At 46.8% G+C, this 14840-nt stretch overlaps 1 pseudogene; it reads left to right on the plus strand.

The window, feature by feature from the left end:
* The first annotated feature begins 4121 nt into the window (after window positions 1–4121).
* Window positions 4122–12465, plus strand: LOC119332806 (annotated as a pseudogene).
* The last annotated feature ends 2375 nt before the right edge of the window (window positions 12466–14840 follow it).

Here is a 14840-nt window from a genome sequence, read left to right on the forward strand (position 1 = left end):
TCCTCACTGTGCCATCGCATCGACTTGGCATGCTTTCCGTTTCTAAACAGACGATTCAACCGTGGTATTATAGGAGCATACCACATCACCTTCGCAGGAACCCTCTTCCTGTGGGGCTCGCCGTGAACATCACCAGGGTCATCTCGTCTGATCTTATACCGCAATGCACCGCATACGGGGCATGCGTTCAGATCCTTGTATGCACCGCGGTATAGGATGCAGTCATTAGGGCATGCATGTATCTTCTCCACCTCCAATCCTAGAGGGCATACGACCTTCTTTGCTGCGTATGTACTGTTGGGCAATTCGTTATCCTTTGGAAGCTTCTTCTTCAATATTTTCAGTAGCTTTTCAAATCCTTTGTCAGGCACAGCATTCTCTGCCTTCCACTGCAGCAATTCCAGTACGGTACCGAGCTTTGTGTTGCCATCTTCGCAATTGGGGTACAATCCTTTTTTGTGATCCTCTGACATGCGATCGAACTTCAGCTTCTCCTTTTGACTTTTGCATTGCGTCCTTGCATCGACAATGACCCGGCGGAGATCATCATCATCGGGCACATCGTCTGGTTCCTCTTGATCTTCAGCAGCTTCACCCGTTGCAGCATTATTGGGCACAACGTCTGCTTCCTCTTGATCTTCACCAGCTCCCCCCGTTGCAGCATCACGGTATTCAGGGGGCACGTAGTTGTCATCGTACTCTTCTTCTTCGTCGTTTTCCATCATAACCCCTATTTCTCCGTGCCTCGTCCAAACATTATAGTGTGGCATGAAACCCTTGTAAAGCAGGTGGGTGTGAAGGATTTTCCGGTCAGAGTAAGACTTCATATTCCCACAATCAGGGCATGGACAACACATAAAACCATTCTGCTTGTTTGCCTCAGCCGCATCGAGAAACTCATGCACGCCTTTAATGTACTCGGAGGTGTGTCTGTCACCGTACATCCATTGCCGGTTCATCTGCGTGCATTATATATAATTAAGTGTCCAAATTAATAGAAGTTCATCATCACATTAAAAGAAAAGTACATACATAGTTCTCATCTAACAACATATAGCTCTCCAGAGCATCTAATTAATTAAACCATACATTGAAACTATGTAAAACATTTAAATGCGAAAACAAAGGCGATCATAATCGCAACCAAGGTAACAATTGATCCAACGGCATAATGATACCAAGCCTCGGTATGAATGGCATATTTTCTAATCTTTCTAATCTTCAAGCGCATTGCATCCATCTTGATCTTGTGATCATCGACGACATCCGCAACATGCAACTCCAATATAATATTCTCCTCCTCAATTGTTTTTATTTTTTCCTTCAAGAAATTGTTTTCTTCTTTAACTAAATTTAACCTCTCGACAATAGGGTCGGTTGGAATTTCCGGTTCACATACATCCTAGATAAATAAAATCTATGTCACGTTGGTCCGCATAATTTTCATAAACAATAAATGAACCAATAGTTATAAAGATTAATATATATACCACATCCGAATCATAGACAGGACGAGGGCCGACGGGGGCGGATACCAAAACCATCGCACTATATAAGATGCAATAATAAAAGTAAGAAAATGATACAAGTATCTATCTAAACATACAAGTAACAATATTTTTCCTTTCAGAAAGAAGATAAGAACAAGAGGCTCACCACGGTGGTGTCGGTGATGAGATCGGCGCGGGTGATCGGCGGCGGTGAAGACGGGGGTGGGGCGTGACGGACCGCTAAATCTAGACAAATCTCGAGGAAAATGGAGCTTTGAGGTCGAGCTTCGAGAGGAGAAAGCTTAACTAGTGTGGCTCGGGCATTTCATCGAACACCTCATGTGCATAGGAGGTGAGCTAGAGCACCACAAACCCCTCCCCTCTGCGGCCCAGAAAAACAGAGCACTGGAGTGCTCTGCTCGCAGGCGAGGGTATATATAGGCAGCACTATTGGTCCCGGTTCGTGGCATGTATCGGGACTAAAGGGGGGCCTTTGGTCCCGGTTCAGGCCACCAACCGGGACCAATGGTGGTGGGCCAGGAGCCAGGCCCATTGGTCCCGGTTCGTCCCTCCAACCAGGACCAATGGCCCACGTGGCCCGGCCGCCCCCCTGGGCTCACGAACCGGGACCAATGCCCCTATTGGTCCCGGTTCTGGTCTGAACCGGGACTAATGGGCTGCCCCGGCCTGAACCGTTGCCCCCTTTTCTACTAGTGATCAATTACCAAAATTTATAATGTACTCTCGGTGAGTAATGTATTTGCATGACAAAAGAGCTTATACTGACGTGGCTTGAGAAGTGAACATATATGGAAGCTTCATATGTTCAAACCTTTTTTCATCCCTAGGTTCTGAATTCGCAGTTTAGGAATATGGTTTTTATCAGGTCGATGTTCTTATTACTCCCTCCATTCTCTTAGACTAGCCACAGTGGGAGTAACTTCAGCAGTAACATCGAGTCCAACTCAACACATTTGCTTATGTGACAATGAGTTAATGAGGAAAAAGGTAGTTTGAGTAACTTAGCTAGTTACTGTAACATCACATGTCCCAATACAATATGAGTCTATAACCTAATAAATGAAGTTTTGCATGATAAAGCCATGGAGTACTAAAGTTTTTCTAAAGAGGTAGTGTTGTCCAGCACTACCTCGCGTGTGAACCGAACGAACAAACGACTAGAGAAGCAAATTTTAGTCCTACATGGCTTAGCTTAAAGTAAGAACCTCAATTCATAAGCGTGACAGACTGTTTTGTGAGCGTGCTTAAAAGAGAGCACATCCACCTCAACATGTGCGGTCTGCACATCCAGCAACCTCAAATGGATATTGAAACTGAATTCTTGTAGCGTATGACACGTACGCCTGGTTAATAATTTTTTCTTAATTTTTTGTAAATTTTTATTTTAAATAACCTCAAAGATTTTTTATTTATGACTTACGTGTACGCTTGGTAAACAGTCCTTTTATGTCCGTATGCCTGTTAAACAATTCCTTTTACGTCATACACCTGGTAAATAATTCCTTTATTTCATTTCTCATAAACTGGTATTTTAAACCTCAAACCTTATTTGGTATCTACTAGGTAAATGACCATTCTTTGCAATGGGGAGTACGTATTCTAATGGTTCAACATCAATCATGTTGAATCTCTACTCCTAATGGACGAGTTGGTGAATCGTCTCCACGGTTTATTTTCGCTGGGTTTTTTCGTCTCTCCTCCCACCACCCCCTCCCACCCTGGTCCACGGTTTATTTTCACTGGGTTTTTTTTTCGTCTCTCCTCCCACCACCCCCTCCCACCCTGGTCCATCGGTTTATTTTTCTCTCCACTCTTTATCACAACCAGAACTTTCCTAACGTATAACAAATCGCGGATCTAACTTCCTTAAATTATGCAAATCAATCAATTCCTTTTATTGGTTCAATTTGTCTTAGGAAACAAATAACATATTTTCAAGAAACAAATAATACATTTTAATCTAACTTTCTTAAATTATGCAAATCAATCGATTCCTTTTAATCTAACTTTCTTAAATTATGCAAATCAATCGATTCCTCTTATTGGTTCAATTTGTCTTAGGAAACAAATAACAGATTTTCAGGAAACAAATAATACATTTTAATCTAACTTTCCTAACTTATCTAAATCAATCGATTTCTCTTATTGGTGAAATTTGTTTTAGGAAACAAATAACAGACACGTCACAACTTTCCTCCTAATAAATAGTTTCTTAACATTTGCAAACTTTCCTAATCAGACACGTCACAAACGGGCAGGTACTGGTATCACGTTACCGAACAATAAAACCCCATTTGCATAGAAATCAGTTCAAAAATCCTAACTTTCCTAAATTTTTACCTTTCCTTGATAACAACCAATATTTCCTATGTTTTCCATCGATATTAGCATTTTTTTGAACTAAGATCTCCGGGTTATGATTTTTTTTTTTGCGATTCTTTTCAATTGTGACCTCTCCTTCCACTCCGGCTCCTTCTCGCATAAACACCTCCACCACAGGCAGGTGACACCGCCCCAGACCTCCTGCCTCTCCACACCTTCTCCTCCACCTCATTCTGGTACTCCAGTAACAATCCCTCCACCACATTTGTCCACGGCGGTGTCGAGGGCATGGCGCAGCAGCGTACCAGCGGTAGAGCAGCACATAACAGCAGGAAGCAACACGCAGCAAGCGAGGCGAGCGGCCGACGGTGGAGGGCAGAGATGCGGCCGGCGTGGCTGAGGGGGCGGCCGACAAAAGATGGCCACGACTGGAGGCGGTGCGAGGCAGGGACGCGACAGCGGGGCGAGCGAAGGGATAGGCGGCAGCAGACGGGGCGAGCGCAGCCAGCGAGAGTGTGGCGCGCGGCCAGGGTGTGTGTCACGCGGGGCACAGTGGTGCGGTGGCTACGGCGAGCGCGACGACAGCGGTGGGCGCGACCGACGCGGTGTAGCACTGGTGTGGGCATGGAGAGGGAGTGGCCCCGCGGGCGCGGAAGAAGAGCGGCAGGCTCGGGCATGGGCGTGCATAGGAGCGGGCATGTGCCACGGGGTCAATCCGAGGAGCTCGGTGGCTACCACTGCAATGGCCATGGCGGACGGCGGTTCTCGGCCACGGAGAAATACCTAACGAGAGCAAACGAGAGGGGAAACAGGGGAAAGGCAAGAGGAGATCATGGCGGTGTCAATGGCGCCCTAGGGGAAGACATGGGAGCTCGGGGCGGCGCAGATCGAACGACAATGTCGCGGTGGCCCAAGGTTGAGGAAGACGGCAGCGACGTCGATGCGGGGGTGCTGGACTTGATCTCGTTGGCGCAGACGAAGTAGTGAAGGCGTTCGGAGCTCCTCGACAAGCTCCTAGCCCACAGGAAGGGTAGTGGCCATGTGAATGGGGTCGATCATGGTGGCCGTGGCGTCTGACTTCGTCCAGATCGACGGGATCGAGCGAGCGAGGAGGAGAAGTGGATTTGGGAGGGGCGTCGAGGAGGAGTGAGGTCATGGGGGCAGGGAAGGCAGGGCGTCACCCTTATCCATTCCCCTTCGATGCCAGCGAGGTGGTCGGGCGGGAGCCCGGCTCTGTAGCGACGCGGCTCGGGGAACAGGAGAAGACGACCGCACGGGGACTGGACCGCTGAGCCGGTTCGGTGGCAAGGCCCGGGGGGGCGTGGGGGGGGGGGCAGGCGAATCCCCTTTTACATCGTCCTTTTGGTTTTTCAATGTATTCTAATTTGTTTCTCCTTTTTAACACCGTTTTCTATTTATTCTTATCAACTAAATGATCTCTACTCCTAATGTCTCAGTTGATAGTCTTCGTTCCGGGTTTATTTTCGTCCCACCTCCCGAGTGAGGGAGAGGGGGAGAGAGAGTGAGGAAGAGGGAGGGAGCGGGTGTGTATGTGAGAATTTGATGGTAAAAAATGTCGTCAATGTCACTTAATATGTATGAGAATATTCAATGTAATATTAACATAATTGATATTGAACTTTTAAAGTTAATCTGGCCCCGTTGCAACAAACGGGCGTTCTTCTAGTATATGTGGTTAGGATCCTTACGCGCATCGCAGTAGATCACGTTTCCTCAACCCTCGCAACCAACCTATCCGTCTCCTTTACCTAGTCGGCCACCGGCGCTTGTTATTTCTGTTCCTCTCGTCGGCTGCACCATCGGTCCGCCTCATCCTCTATTGCCTAGCCATGGAGGTGTGGTGGATCCTAGCCTTTGCCGACTGGAGGGCTTTGTTTTTAGATGTTTTTATGGGTTTTGTTAAGGTTTGTGTCCTGCTCAGAGAGACGAGACGACGGAGGGTGTGTGTGGAGACTAGCCCCCGTTCTAGCGGTGCTTCTAGCATCGTTGGAGGGTGTGTGTGTGGAGGTTTGTCTCTGCCGGATCCCATAGGATTCGGTTGGCGTTTGACTTCGGTGGATCCACGTGGATCGGGTCTTCTTTCGTCAGTGATCGCTTGTCTATTGGTTGGATCATTCCGATCTATCTTTCTCTTCATCGACGACGGTTGCTACTGGTGCGCTGGTCCTATAGGCCCTTGGCACGACGACTTTCCGACTGCTTACTATAACAATATTTGCACGGCTACGGTGAGGGAGCGCTGATGATGGCGGCACGCCTTCGGCTCGCTCTAATGCTTGTAGTCGTCGCTAGGTGGTCTACGGACCTAGATGTACTTTTTACTTCTGGTGTTCACTTACCACTTTGACAGTTGATGAATAGATCGGAAGATTTTCCCCCCAAAAAAGGATCCTTACGCGCAATAAACAACATCGTCGGGTTTTTTTAGTTTTAAATCACTCTTCTTCTTCTTCCCAGTCCATGCTCACCACCGCTGTTAATGGTACGTCCCTCTCATACAATGTAGCTTGAGGCGAGTTGTCCATTTGTTTCTGCATATCCATGAGTTTCCTCTGCCCGAGTCGCACTATTTTTCGGGCCTTAGTGAAATACTCTGGGTACTCGGCTTTCGGTGTTATTCCTGTAGTGGATACACTACATGTAGTCTCTACTCAACTCTCAAGGGGCATTTCCAATCCAGTAGTTCACTGCAGCTAGCTGTAGGGGTCTCAGGTTTGTAGTAAAGTGCATTTGCATGAATTAATTAGTTACTGCTAGAGTGTAGTACCGGCCCAACAAAACCGCTTTAGTTTTGAAGCAGCTTGTATACACACGCTGTTTCCTGTAAGCAAGGTCGACAAGGCTTCTAGTCCGTGGTATTGCATGGACGCAGCAAATAGAGCACTAGCTGTAGATGGAACTACACGTATAAAAGTGCAGGTAGATAGATTATTAAAATAAATTGCAGACAGCAAACGATAGATTAATTATCAACTGGACATGTCAAGGAGCGGCGCATTATTTCTACCGTCGTCTCATCCGAGAGCAACATAGTGGCGATCATGGCGAGGTTTGGCGGTGGTTTTCCTATTCGAAAGAGACCCGGAGAATAATTCGGGCTTCTACTTTCATCTCTTTCTCTGTCTCGTGTGGTTTCTCTTGTGGCAGCGACGATTAAATTCTGAATAGTATAACCTCGCACCGAGACAAGGTGCACCGGCCCTCGCATGCAACGCCAATTCGTTTCTGATGATTACGAAGACATTGGTGACGACGCCAGCGTATTTTCGACCAAAGGTGCATCCATCTTAGCTAGCATGCATAAATAGAAGTCAACCATGTGTAGAATTAAATATACTTAACCATTAACACACAAATGCTCTAAATACACCGGTGTAAGAGGGGCGAAAGCCTTTTTCGGCAAGTAACAATGTATTCTTGATTTGTATAAGCAACAGCCCTTGTTAACCATAAGCCTAGACGTATGCATATGCAAGGTTCCAAATATACATGCTAGGCCGCCGCCCTGGAGATTATTTTGTGACACGGACGGAGTTATGACGTTATGTTATGCTCTAAATTTCCCTGCTCACCTAACTAAGGCTGTGTTTGGTTGAGCTGCAGATTCTAAAAAAGCTGCTGTGAAAAAGCTGGAAGCTGAAAAGTTGGGGTACCCCCAGCTTTGAAATTTACACTAGGAAGAAGCTACAGATTCTCAAAAGCTGCTTCGAAAATTTACCCATTCGGTTAGCTTTTGGCTTTTCAAAGCAGAAGTTGGTAAAAAAAGCTGAACCAAACACAGCCTAATCTTGCTTGAATAACTGCTTATTATATTGGACAACATTCATAAAAAGAAAGATGCTACTAGCTGACTGAGCAAAATCGTTCTTTCCATGCTGCAAGCATGGGATGGTGATGATGACAAGTGCATTTTAAGACCTAATTAAGCTTTATCATCTTGTAGTAGCAGCTGCTTTTTCTCACCATTATTCGTACTATATTTGTTTGTCTCAATGACCATAAATTTGATCAACATCATACCTCATTGTGCAGTTGCAGAGGAATGCCTACACAACCCTGAAGAAGGTTACGGGGTTCAGCAAACAATTGCATGCTATTTGCACAGGATGAATTCAATTCAGCTGAGACAATCTCTAAAAAATAGCAATAGTTTAATTATGTGAGGTACTGGAGCCATCGTTAAAACTGATATTTGTTTGGTACTCTCAACTCTAGAGGTAGAAGTGAGTGTGCTAAAAAAATCTCAGGTGGAGAACTGAGTTTTCATTTGGTCCGCTGCGTCATGAAAAGAATTGATACATCAGCACCTCAGAATTTTCTTGGCATTACATAGGTAGTACAATTTGTCCCCATGGAAATTCTTTCTAGCTATGCGATCTCTGGTTTTTAATTTGTCCTGGAGCAGTACCCTGCTAAAAAAAAGTTATATAGCAAAACAAAAATATGAAACTGATCAATTACCAGGTTCGGGTGTCGCGCCTCCCATCTAGTACGTCATAGAACAAGTGACAGATAGAAAAGAAATGTCTTACTTATTCCTGCTGAACCAGTCTTCACAGCAGATGCATGCTTGTCATTCTTATCTCTCCCTTATTGTCCTATCTGCATGTTAGAAAATGATGCAGGCCTGGGGGGTGAACATTATTTGGTTGGAGTCATCTGGGATGATGATACAAACAATGGTTTGCATATGCAAGTTGCAGCATAAACTCAAGCTTATAATTAAGAAAATTATAGAAGTATTCAACAATAGTGATGTATAGTTGCAAATAAAGCTCAGCTCTTGGATTCCTTGATATTATCAGTCAGTATACAACTCAGCTCTTGGGTTCCATGATATTATCAGTCAATATGCAGCTCAGCTCTTTAATTCCTTGATATTATCTCCATTTGCTTCCATCATCTGTCCACCCCATAGCAGCCTTGCCGTGGGAGGGACCTGCACAGTATCATCGCTATTTCACCAATTTGGATGAACATTGATTCTTGTTGTTATTCAGGAGGTGCATGCTCTTGACTAATTTTGCACTTCTTCGGTTGTTCTTCATGTTCTGTTTTTTTTTCTGACAGCTATTGTGGAACTAAGAAATAAAGTAAAATAAAAGCAGGATTACAAGGTTGTTCGTGTTCTGTCAATGCTTAACCTCTCTTCTTTTATTTCTCATGCTGCAGTTTCTTAATTCCTCCAATCTCGAAGATCATGGCAGAATCGCTGCTCCTCCCTCTGGTGCGCAGCGTGGTCGGCAAGGCTGCAAACACACTTGTCGAGGCGTTGACCCACGTGTGTGGCCTCGACAACGACCGCCGAGTGCTGGAGCGCCAGCTGCTAGCCGTCGAGTGCAAGCTGGCAAGGGCCGAGGAGAGGAGCAAGACAAACACCTATATCAAGAGCTGGATGAAGGAGCTCAAGTCCGTCGCCTATGAGGCCGGCGACGTGCTGGACGACTTCCAGTACGAGGCGCTGCGCCGCCAGTCTAAGATTGGAAAGTCCACTACGTGCAAGGTACTCAGCTACATCACGCACCACAACCCACTTCTTCCGTTTTGAAATGAGCAAGAAACTAAAGACCGTCCTTGAGAAGATCAATAAGTTGGTTGAGGAGATGAAAACGTTTGGTCTGGAGGATCCTATCGACAGGGAGGAGCGGCAAAATCTATGGCGGCAGACGCACTCAAAATTAGATGAGTCTACCGAAATCTTTGGAAGAGAGAATGATAAGAAGGTGGTGGTGAAGTTGCTACTGGACCAGCAAGATCAACAGAAGGTGCACGTGATGCCCATCTTTGGAATGGGAGGTCTTGGCAAGACGACTCTTGCTAAGATGGTGTATAATGACCAACGGCTCCAGCAACATTTCCAGTTGAAGATGTGGCACTGTGTGTCTGAGAACTTTGATGCCATTGCTATTTTGAAATCCATCATTGAGTTGGCTGTAAATAAAAGATGTGATATGCCTGACACAATCGAGCTGTTGCGAAAGCAACTTGAGGAAGTCATTGGCCGGAAGAGATTTTTACTTGTTCTCGATGATGTATGGAATGAGAACAAGAGGATGTGGGAGGATGAAATGAAGCCACTATTGTGTTCTATTGGTGGACCAGGAAGTGTTATAGTGGTCACATGTCGAAGCAAGCAAGTGGCCTCTATAATGTGCACTGTTGAGCCCCATGAGCTAGTATTTCTGAGTGAAGAAGATTTGTTTTCGAACAAAGCATTTAGCAATGGTGTAGAAGAGCAAGTAGAGTTTGTCTCCATTGGAAGGCGTATTGTCAATAAATGCGGGGGGTTGCCTCTTGCTCTCAAAACAATGGGTGGATTGCTGAGTAAAGCAACAAGTACATAAATGGAAGGTCATCGAAGAAAGTAACATTGGGGATAATAATGGAGGCAAATATGAGGTCATGCCCATACTAAAGTTGAGCTACAAACACCTGTCATCTGAAATGAAGCAATGTTTTGCATTTTGTGCAGTTTTTCCTAAGGATCATGAGATGGAGAAGGAAATGTTGATCCAATTATGGATGGCAAATGGCTTTATTCAAACAGGAACACTAGATTTAAAACAGAAAGGCGAATTAATTTTCGATGAGTTGGTTTGGAGATCCTTCCTCCAAGATAAGAAAGAGAGCACAAATTTTCATATAAATGGTTTTTCCTGTAAAATGCATGATTTAATGCATGATCTAGCAAAAAGTGTCACAGATGAATGTGCAAGTATAGAAGAACTAACTCAACAGAAAGCATTGTTAAAAGATGTTTGTCACATGCACATATCAAAGGCTGAATTGAAACAAATCAATTGGTTATGCAAAGGCAGAACATGCCTCCGCACTTTGTTAGCTCCAACAAACTCACACAAGGATTTTAAAGAACTGCTACACATATCGGTATCACTAAGAGCGCTGCATTTCCGCCCTTATTCAATTGCACTTTGCAAGTCCATAAACGCAAAACATTTACGATTCCTTGACCTCTCTGGGTCTAGCATCATTAGTTTGCCAGATTCAATATGTGCGTTGTATAACTTGCAAACATTGAGGCTCCTACGTTGTTATATGTTGCATCAGTTACCAGAGAACATGGCAAGACTGAGAAAGCTCATCAATCTTTATCTCTTTGGTTGTGATAGTCTCAGAAGTATGGCTCCAAACTTTGGTGTACTGAACAACCTTCAAATATTAACAACATTTGTTGTGGATACTGGAGAAGGCCTTGGAATAGAGCAGCTAAAAGACTTGCAACACCTTAGCAATAGGTTGGAACTATTGAATTTGAACAAGATAAAGAGTGGGGAGAATGCAAAAGAAGCCAATCTCACTCAGAAGCAAAACGTAAGTGAGTTGTTGTTCTCGTGGGACCAAGAAATAGATGATGGGCCAAAAGATATGGCATGTAATGTGGAAGAAGTGCTTCAGTGTTTAGAACCTCATAGTAATATCCAGAAGTTGGAGATAAGTGGATATGGTGGCCTAGAAATATCACAATGGATGAGAAAGCCACAGATGTTTGACTGCTTGAGAGAACTCAAAATTTCCAACTGCCCAAGATGCAAGAGTATACCCGTAGTATGGCTTTCAGAATCTCTAGAGGTTTTGTTCTTACAAAGGATGGATAACCTGACAACATTATGCACTAACCTTAGTGTGGAAGCTGGAGGGCGCATTACAACTCTGCAAATTTTCCCAAGGTTGAAGAAGTTGTTGTTGCTTGAGTTACCAAACTTGGAGATGTGGGCAGAAAATTGTGTGGGAGAGCCTACTGTTAGCTTGGTAATGTTCCCTATGCTTCAAGAGCTAACGATCAGAAATTGCCCCACGCTTGCAAGTATTCCAGTGATCCCTGTTGTCAGCGAGTTGAAAATAGTTGGGGTTCATAGTACTGCAGTCAATTTAGTTTTGATGAGCATCTGTTTGGGCTCTTGGCCATTTCTCATCAGTTTAACTGTTGGGTATGGAGAAGACATGCCCATGTTGCCTCTAGACGCCCATCAAAGCCATGGTGAAAGACCTCTTGAAAAACTTAAGTATTTGTATCTGGAAGGCTGCAACAGCTTGGTGAGAAGCTCCGAATTGTCCAGGTCACAACTTATGGTTTGGAAATGCTTTCAACTCGTGGAAAGTCTGACGATTAGCGGATGCTGGGATCTCTTTCACTGGCCAACAGAGGGGCTCCGGAGCTTGTATTGCCTCCGCTCTCTATGTATCAGATATTGTCACTACCTGGAGGGGAATACTTCATCGTCCGAGGAGGAAACCCTTCCACTGTGCCTAGAGGAGTTGATGATTTCAGGCTGCCGCAATGTGGTAGCGCTGCCTTCGAACCTTGGAAAACTTGCCAAGCTGAGGAGCCTCTCTTTGTTCGACTGTACATGCCTGAAAGCGCTGCCTGACGGGATGTGTGGCCTCAGTTCTCTTAGGAAATTGGAGATTTGGAATTGTCCAGGTATGGAGGAATTCCCACATGGTCTTCTGGAGCGGTTACCCGGCCTCGAAGACTTAACCATATATGACTGCCCGGAGTTGCTAAGACGATGCAGAGAAGGTGGGGAGTATTTCCAATTGGTCTCCTCTGTCCCACGTAAGTGGATATCATCACCTTAATTTTTTGATGACGGTGTCATGAAAATCCAGAATAACTGCAAAGTAAATCGGCAAAAGCATGACCGCCCTGGTAAATAATCAATCTCCCTTGTGTGTAAATAAATGTTGTCACATCGAATCCTGTGATAACATGGGATGCTAACGCGATGAATTCGACGTACCTGCAGGTCTGAATCTGAAAGCCTCCACGGCATGAAGGAGGCAATGGTCGATCCGCTCCCATCTTGCCGCTGTACACGCCGCGACCTGGAGGGCCAACCGTCGTCCTCGTCAGCAGGGCCGTGGAGGGGGAAGAGGAAGGTTGGTGCTGCGCGCGCCGTGGCCTGAGGCAGCCGCCCTCCTCATCGCCAGAGCGCATGCCTGGGGCAGGACTTCGACAGCGGAGACGTTGAGGAAAGTGGGCGAGATTGGCTGCGCTGACGGAGACGAGAGAGGAAGAAACAGAGGAGGGTGGGTTCAAACTTCAAAGCCCTCTCGGAGGCCCTCTGGAAGTAGTATTGGCATACTCATACACATGTAAGTTCGTTGCTTTAATCTGTACAGCTTCTCTAAAATAAAAATCTGCACAGCAGCTACCACATGTAAGTTATGTTGTGAGGATTAGCTTGATGCTATTCCTGGAAATATTAATGTGTTTCTCCCACAGGCTCCTCCCATGTTCTACCGCATACCCATTCTGCTAATAACAATGCGTTTGCAAGTCATACCTTGTATTGCTAGGCATCTTGCAAGCATTTCGAAACATTTCAGTTCTTCTTTTCCCTTTTTTTGACTCTTGCTGCAGACGACTGAGTGACAAACATGAGGCTTCTTCCTTCTTCTTCTTTTGCAAGAAAGCATGAGGATTCATTACAAACAATTTATTTTTGTGTTTCTCCCCGGAGTTTCTTGTGAGCTGCATCTGACTGACTCCAACCTATGTGTACACCATTGTACTGTAACAACAAATCTTCTTGTCAGGTAGTTGAAGGATCAGTAGTTGGGCATGCGGTTGTGCAGCCTAACGACCCAAGTTCAATTCCTAGAATTGACAGGTGATGCACAGGGGTTTTCCCCCGTTTATTGAGGATCAAGTTTGGTGTGTGGTGAAACCACTCATCAAGAAATATCTTGATACTCATTTAAAAAAAATCTGAGGATCATGTTTATCTTGGTATTCATACTAAAATGGTCGTATGCATCCCTAGTTGGTGCAGAGGCCGGGAAGAGAAATTCTCTCCCATTTTAAAGGAGTCATGCGGGCGACTGGGGTGACTGGGGCGACTCCCAGGGTGACTCCTAGGGCGATTCCCCGGGGGACTGCGGAAGCCGCCGCCGCGCCGTGCCCTCCCGTGGCGGCTGCGCGGGCGGGTATCGGTGGCCGTTTTTGGGCTCTATTGGATGCGGAAGACGAGGATGACGCCGGAGACAACGAGGACTCAGAAGGTTCGCCGCACTCGCCTACGCCTTCGGATTTGATTTGCGATCTATTTCATGCAGGCTATGATGAAGATGATGTGGCCAAGACCGTAGACACGGTAGTGCCGGTGGAGGATCCGGCGCGGGTGGGGCTTGATCCGGACGAGAGGAAGGAATTGGTGCGACGTGTCGTTCATCGGAGAAATGCGGCATCGGCGGTCAGGCCATGGAAGGTCCCTTTACCTAAGGTTCGCCTTCCAAATCTTACTCTTTTCGACAAGATTAGGCCGGATTCGTGGATTACTATTAAGAAACGAAAGAACGGGAAGCTGAGGGGCGAGCGGCCGGCGGCGGCGGCGGCCATGGCGTCCGCAGTGCCCTCCCAGATCGCTGAGATGCGATCGGCTCGTTTGAATTACTTGGTGGGCTGCGATGGGCCGACTTTGTGTCGGTCGGGGATGCGAGGAGATGGGCCTGGGATGGCTGGGTATGTGGCCCAGGTTGGACCGGACCTGAGTCTCTCACGTAGCGATCCCCCATGCACGTACGCAACGATCTCTCTTTCTCCCGTTACCGCGCCGTCGGCTGCTATCGCTAGGGTTCCTAGGCGTGGGACTCCGGGCTTCCCAGCGTGCGGTTCGGGTCGGGCGAAGAGGATCTCACCTCTCAAGGTTATGGCTGGCCGCGGGGCGGCAGCGCCGCCGGCCAAAAAAACCACCGCGGCGGCTCCTTCAGGTCGGGATGGGGCTGCGCTGCCGACGGCTGCGGCTGCCGGACGTGGGGCACCGGTGCCCACAGGCCAGAGGCAGCCGGCGGGTGATGGCGCGGCGCCGGCCTTCCCTGGTCGCGGCGCTGGTACCCAGCGGCCAGGGTATTTGCAGCAGCTGCCTTCGGCCGGTCGGGGCGGGCAGCGTCCTCTGGCGCCAGGCGTGGTTGCCGTGCAGACGGCTGCGGGTCGGGGCGGGACTCGGCCCCGGCACCGGGCAC

The sequence above is a fragment of the Triticum dicoccoides genome, chromosome 7A (assembly GCF_002162155.2).
Source record: "Triticum dicoccoides isolate Atlit2015 ecotype Zavitan chromosome 7A, WEW_v2.0, whole genome shotgun sequence".
Taxonomy (NCBI): domain Eukaryota; kingdom Viridiplantae; phylum Streptophyta; class Magnoliopsida; order Poales; family Poaceae; genus Triticum; species Triticum dicoccoides.